This window comes from Bubalus bubalis, chromosome 5 (genome assembly GCF_019923935.1).
Source record: "Bubalus bubalis isolate 160015118507 breed Murrah chromosome 5, NDDB_SH_1, whole genome shotgun sequence".
Lineage (NCBI taxonomy): Eukaryota > Metazoa > Chordata > Mammalia > Artiodactyla > Bovidae > Bubalus > Bubalus bubalis.
Window position 1 is genome coordinate 93,781,432 of NC_059161.1, and position 7,681 is coordinate 93,789,112.

Genomic DNA, 7,681 nt, shown 5'->3' on the forward strand with positions numbered 1-7,681 from the left:
CTCTCATCCCTCATCCACCAAATCTTACAATCTATAGCCACCAGACTACTAGCTGTTCTCTGAACATAATGATCTCTTGCTTGATCGTGTTTTTGAGTATGCGGTTTCTTAACCTTGAAATCACATCCTCCCTGCATTCTTTACCTCCTGTAATTGTACAGGTGATGCTCCTTGAAAGACTCAGTTTAGTTGTCTTTGCCTCTAGGAAGCATTTACCACTGCTTCCCACACAACTAGTTTTTTTTTTCCCTAATTTGTCTTTGCTAGACAGTATGATTTATTTTTACCTGGTTCATAGTGTCGATTAAGTCATACTCATTCATTCATGGGGTTATAATCATCATTGACCTGTGTAATAGCCCTCTACTCTTTGAAATGAATTGTTATTGGAGTGCAGTTGCTTTACAGTCAGCTTATGTGTCAGCTTCTGCTGCACAGCAAAGTCAGTCACTTGTACATATACATATTTTGTATATATGGTCACATCCTCTCTTTTTTAGATTTTCTTCCCATTTTGGTCACCACAGATCATTGAGTCCTCTCCTTTTATTTCACTTTATTATTCCAGTCTCTATCCTAGTTCTTTACTTGTAATTTCTACCACACACAGTTATTCTGGTGAATTTATTTCCTTAGGAGATTATACAGTGTCATTTGGTTTATACATTTTTAGATTCATGTATTTCACAGTGTATTAAAATATATCTTCCTACATTATCACTGTATGTTTAGACTTTAATGTCTATCCAGATTGTTGTATATATCCTTAATCTATTGCTTTAGAAAGAAATGTGAAGAAAGATAATACATTACAATTTCTCTGATCACTGGTGTGTTGCGGCATCTCTTCATTACTTATAGCTTTTTAGGTTTCTCTTGTGAATATTACATATTTAGCTCTTTCATTATTTTCCCATTGAGTTTTCTTCCTTATTCTTTCTAGGCTGAAATGCTATATATTTTCAAGACATTAGTCTATGGTTACTTTTAAATGCCACAAGTATTGTTGTTTCTTAAAAATTTTTGCCAACTATTCTATTAGATTTTAAGTGGGTGTGTGTTAAAATCTCCAACTATAATTTTATCTTACTGTATCTTACTGTAACTAGTACAACATTTTAAACTATTTTTTGTTACTCTATCAAATTCTAATTTTTAATTAAAATATTTTCCCCTTTGTTTTTTCTATCCTTCTGGAGCTAATTCTAAAAAATGATCTAGATGCCCTTGAGGAGAGTTCTTCATCCTGATTGTCAGGTTTCCCAGTTAATTCACTGTCTGTATCCATTCTGCGATTCAACCAATCTGTTGAACTTTAATTTCAACTATTATGGTTTTCCTAATGTCCTTTAATTAGAAGAAAGTAGGGAAAAACCACTAGACCATTCAAGTATGACCGAAATCAAATCCCTTACGATTATACAGTGGATGTGACAAATAGAGTCAAGGGATTAGATCTGATAGACAGAGTGCCTGAAGAACTATGGACGGAGGTTCATGACATTGTATAGGAGGCAGTGATCAAGACCACCCCAAGAAAAAGAAATGCAAAAAGTCAAAATGGTTGTCTGAGGAGGCCTAACAAATAGCTGTGAAAAGAAGAGAAGCAAAAAGCAAAGGAGAAAAGGAAAGATATACCCATTTAAATGCAGAGTTCCAAAGAATAGCAAGGAGAGGTAATAAAGCCTTCCTCGGTGATCAATGCAAAGAAACAGAGGAAAATAATAGAATGAGTAAGACTAGAGATCTCTTCAAGAAAATTAGAGATACCAAGGGAACATTTCATGCAAAGATGGGCACAATAAAGGACAGAAATGGTAGGGACCTAACAGAAGCAGAAGAAACTAAGAAGAGGTGGATAGAATACACAGAAGAACTATACAAAAAAGTCTTCACGACCCAGATAATCATGATGGTGTGATCACTCATGGAGTCAGACATCCTGGAATGTGAAGTCAAGTAGGCCTTAGGAGGCATCTTTATGAACAAAGCTGGTGGAGGTGATGGGATTCCAAGTTGAGTTATTTCAAATTGTGAAAGATGATGCTGTGAAAGTGCTGTACTCAATATGCCAGCAAATTTGGAAAACTCAGCAGTGGCCACAGAACTAGGAAAGGTCAGTTTTCATTCCAATCCCAAAGCAATGCCAAAGAAAGCTCAAACTACCACATAATTGCACTAATCTCACAGGTTAGCAAAGTAATGCTCAAAATCCTCCAAGCCAGGCTTCAACAGTACTTGAACTGTGAACTTCCAGATGTTCAAACTGGATTTAGAAAAGGCAGAGGAACTGGGATCAAATTGCCAACATCTGTTGGATCATCAAAAAAGCAAGAGAGTTCCAGAAAGTCATTTACTTCTGCTTTATTGACTACAGCAAAGCGTTTAACTGTGTGGATCATAAGAGACTGTGGAAAATTCTTAAAGAGATGGGAATACCAGACCATCTGACCTGCCTCTTGAGAAATCTGTATGCAGGTCAAGAAGCAACAGTTAGAACTTAGCATGGAACAACAGACTGGTCCCAAATTGGGAAAGGAGTACATCAAAGCTGTATATTGTCACCCTGTTTATTTATTTAACTTATATGCAGAGTATATCATGGGAAATGCTGGGCTGGATGAAGCATAATATGGAATCTAGATTGCAGGGAGAAATATCAATAGCCTCCTATATGCAGATGACACCTCACTTATGGCAGAAAATGAAGAACTAAAGAGCCTCTTGAAAGTGAAAGAGGAGAATTAAAAAGTTGACTTAAAACTCAACATTCAGAAAACTAAGATCATGGCATACAGTCCCATCACTTCATGGCAAATAGATGGGGAAACAATGGAAACAGTGAGAGACTTAATTTTTTTAGGCTCTAAAATCACTGCAGGTGGTAACTGCAGCCATGAAATTAAAAGAAGCTTGCTTTTGGTAAGAAACACTATGACCATCCTAGACAGCATATTAAAAAGCAGAGACATTCCTTTGCCAACAAAGGTCCATCCAGTCAAAGCTATAGTTTTTCCAGTAGTCATGTATGGATGTGAGAATTGGACTGTAAAGAAAGCTGAGTGTCGAAGAATTGATGCTTTTGAACTGTAGTGTTGGAAAAGACTCTTGAGAGTCCCTTGCACTGCATGGAGATCAAACCAGTCAATCCTCAAGGAAATCAGTCCTTAATATTCATTGGAAGTACTGATGCTAAAGCTGAAGCTCCAATACTTTGGCTGCTTGATGTGAAGAGCTGATTCATTTGAAAGACCCTGATGCTTGGAAAGATTGAAGGCAGGAGGAGAAGGGGATAACAGAGGATGAGATGGTTGAATGGCATCACTGACTTGTGGACATGAGTTTGAGTAAGCTCTGGGAGTTGATGATGGACAGGGAAGCCTGGTGTGCTGCAGTCCATGGGGGTCACAGAGCTGGACACAACTGAGTGACTGAATTGAATGTCAATTTTCTTGTACCTGTTTGCTTTCCTCAGTATCTTCCTTTATATATCTGAGAATATTTATCATGCTTATTTTGAATTGTTATTCTGATTGGTTCATTAGTACTGCTCAAATAATGTAGGTTGTTCAGTTTTTTCTTCTTTTAAAATGTTTGTATTCTGTAAATGTTTTATGATCTATTTTTTAAAATGCCTCTTTTCATGAAGATATTAGCTACTTTGTTAGGGAATATCTGTCTGCAGAGAGGAAGAAATCTTTTTGCACACAATCCATTTTTGCTCTAGACTTTCTCTCATTATCCCTCACTCCCAAAGACAGACAGACAGACACACACACACCATAACAGGCCAGCCATTCTGTCTAGTCAGGAGTTTTTCATAGATTTTGGATTAGTATCTAGGGTCCATCAACTTCCCTGTCATTTCTTTGTTATCTTTAGGATTCAGGAAAGGGAGTCAGCAGCCCATTCTGTGGGCTTCCCAGGTGGCTCAGCTGTAAAGAATCTGCCTGCAATGCAGGAACCGCAGGAGACATGGGTTCGATCCCTGGGTCAGGAAGATCCCCTGGAGTAGGAGATGGCAACCCACTCCAGTATTCTTGCCTGGAGAATCCCATGGACAGAGGAGCCTAGTGGGCTACAGTCCATAGAGTCACAAAGAGTCAGACAAGCCTGAAGTGACTCAGTGCACACACATACGCACAGCCCATGCTATTTCTTCCCAAATTATGAGCTAATCAGAAGTAGAATACATATACAACTGTCTTTTTCACTATGTACCCTGAAGTTCAAAAACTCTGTTTTCTATTGAGTACCATATAGGAACACAGTGTAATCGTTCAATATAGGCTTGTCTAATCAAGGAATAAAAGCAATACCTTCCAGAAAGAGTCCAGTCCTTAGGGAACACAAAAACAAGTTTGAGATTTGTTATAAGTTGACACAATCTTAGTTAATTGCAATATGTCAGAAAGGAGGATTTGATGAGTGCTTGTTATCTCTTCAAACCTGGTTATTCAAAATTCTTTTAAATAAATTATTTTTATCTATTTAGTTTGTAAAATAAGCATGGCTAGCTGACTTATAGATAATTAAGATTTTCAAGAGTTCAGGATCAGGGTTATGAAGATATTTCTGGTTATCACTATCTCATAAAGGAGAACTCAAAGAAAAATTTGATTTAAACTCTGCAGGCCTATTTACTCAATTATCTGTGATTGTGTCTTCGTGGCTACCACTGCCTCTCCACTCGGTTCCCTTTTGTCTACAGCGATGTTTCTTGACTGAGGGTGATGTTGTCCTCCCCTCCGCCATCCCCGGGAGACCTGTAGCATGTCTGGAGATTGGGTGGAGTCCAGGGATGCTGCTAATCATCTCACAGTGCACAGGACAGCGCCCCTCAGCAAGTAATCATTGGTCCAAAATGTCATTAGTGCCACTCTTGAGAAACCCTTGACTCCAGGGATCCTGATCTGCTGACTTATTCTCAGCCCTGAGATCTCCATGTGGTGTTGACTGTGGCACTGGTTACAGGAAAATGAAAGTATCCCTGGTCATCCAGATCTATTTGCATTCTGAGTTTGACTCCTGGAAGTTCAGAATTCAAGGAGTATCCACAGCCTCTGTTCACAGTCTCTCCAAACACAGACAGACAGATAGACACACACATACACTCAAACACAGATACCAAATTGGGTGACTGAGGTTTAGAATCAAGTCTCTCATGCTATACCAGTTCTTCAGCTTTGACCTTTAGCCCATCATAGGATGTGGCTTATTTTCTCCATCCAGCTTTTCTTGCTCCTCTGAAGCTTAGATAATTCTCTTCAGTTACTCCCCTATTTGGGTACCACCGAGACGGCAATGGCACCCCACTCCAGTACTCTTGCCTGGAAAATCCCATGGATGGAGGAGCCTGGTAGGCTGCAGTCCATGGGGTCGCTAAGAGTTGGGCATGACTGAGTGACTTCACTTTCACTTTTCACTTTCATGCAATGGAGAAGGAAATGGCAACCCACTCCAGTGTTCTTGCCTGGAGAATCCCAGGGACGGGGGAGCCTGGTGGGCTGCTGTCTATGGGATCGCACAGAGTTGGACATGATTGAAGCGACTTAGCAGCAGCAGCAGCAGCAGCAGATGATGGCATACTTTCTCAATGTCTCTGCTGAAAAACCCTAATAAGTACCAACTATCAGTTTTCAGGATGTCTTTCCTGACACTGTAAGTGAAGCTGACAACCCCCTCGTTTCACTTTTATCCCCTTACCCTCTGTTATTTTTCTTCATAGCACCTATTGTCATCTTGCATGTATTTGTTTAACTTTATTCTTTTCCTTCTTCCTTACCTCTGTAAAATTAAGCAAGGCTGTGTTTTCCTTAGTACCATATTCTGGAGCCTAGAGCACATAATGATGGTCACAGTCCCCAATATTAAACCCTGAAGTATAAGCAAAGGCTTTTAAGTCATGGTTCTGCTTGGCATTTGGAGGGGGGATGGATAATTTTAAGGTGACAGGATGATGTTATGCAGATGAGTGTTCAGATGACATCACTGTCCTATTTAGGAGCAGTTGGACACGACTGAGTGACTGATCTGATCTGATCTGAGAGGAGGAATTCTCAGAGGAGGCAACACCTGAGTGAGATGTTGAGAAATATGTAGGATTCACCACAAAGCAGGAAGGGGAAAGAGCATCTCAGTTACAGGAATATCATGCAAAAGGTGCTATATTTTTGAAAGAGTATAAAATGATTTAGGAATGAAGGAGCTAGCCTTGCAAATGTTAAGTCTGGTCAACATTGTCAAGGATAATACATGGCACACAAGGAAGGTTGGACTTTATCCTGGGGGAAACTGGGATCTCTAAAATATTTTGAGCAGCTCTGTGTTTGAAAATGATATTGCTTGTGACAATGTGATGGTTGGATGGGATGTTCAAAAGCTAGTGATTGGTCATCATGGGAGAATTTAAAAATTATCCAGAGACTCATTTATCACCTCCCACTGAGATTGATCTATTCTCTGCAGCCTGCCTTTTCCCTCCCTATATGATATGGTTTAGAACCCAATTTCTTGTAAAAACTGCTTTTCAGTTTCTAAAAATTATAGTCAGCAACCCTATGGTCAAGCATCTGATCCATCATTTGACACATTTCCGATCCATCTCCTGCATTGTTACTGGGATAGATCTAGCTTTGACTCATTTCAGGGAAATTCTTTCAGAGTTTTGAGCAGAAAGCTGTAACTCACAGTCAATGTCATTTAGGGCTCAGTCTTAACCATCTATCAGAAGTTTCTCAATTAATTTTACTGAGGCTAAAAGTCAGTTATAATTACAGTCCTGTTATCTGAATATGTCTTCCTTATCTTTTACTACCCCATGCTTCATTCTTGGTTCGGTTACTGTAGGGTGCCATTATTTTATGGGAAGTGTCGATCCTGTAGCTCCTAGCTCAAATTGATTAACTACTGCTCTTCTCCCATAGATAAGGGGCATGACTAGCTTTTAGATTTCTCAGATAGAGCTTCTATACTTATATTTATTTGTTATAATGTTTCAGGAACTGCTCCTCCAGTGCTGTTGGGACTGATCAGACATTTAGTGTCACAAAATCTGATAAATGATAGTTCTCTTTTCTAGCTAATCAACAGGTCTAGACATGCTCCGAGAATTGAGAATGGTCTTTATCAATCACCATGGTTATATGCAGGTCATAGTGATAAGGATAAATGAATAGCTATTATACTTTTATAATTCATATTTTTAATAATGAGCATAGGTTTTAAACTTAGCTCATCTGAAAGATTATGGAATGAACTTTAGGTGGTTTTAACCCTAGTTTTTTTCCATTTTAAAATGGTAAAAATTATATATTTTTTTAAGGTCATTTTAAGTATTAAATGAGAATGTATATAAAGCATCTAGTATATTTTCTAATCCACACTCTGTGATTAATAAGTGCTCATTCCATTCAATTCAGTAAACATGAATCCAGACTATTTTTGTGTGTGTCTGTGGGAATTGTTGGTCATATAAAGAGAAGGAATAAACAGTCCCCTATTTCAAGGAGATTATAGCTTAGCTGGGGAGATGAGCGTCTAATCAAGTACGTGCTGTTTGCTGTAACAGGTACAAACGTAGAAACAGCACCACATACGATGAGGACTTCACAGAGCGGGTGGCAGCTCTTCCTGAGGAGGACGGAAGTTTTTCTGTAGTGAATGATGGGCAATCTAAACG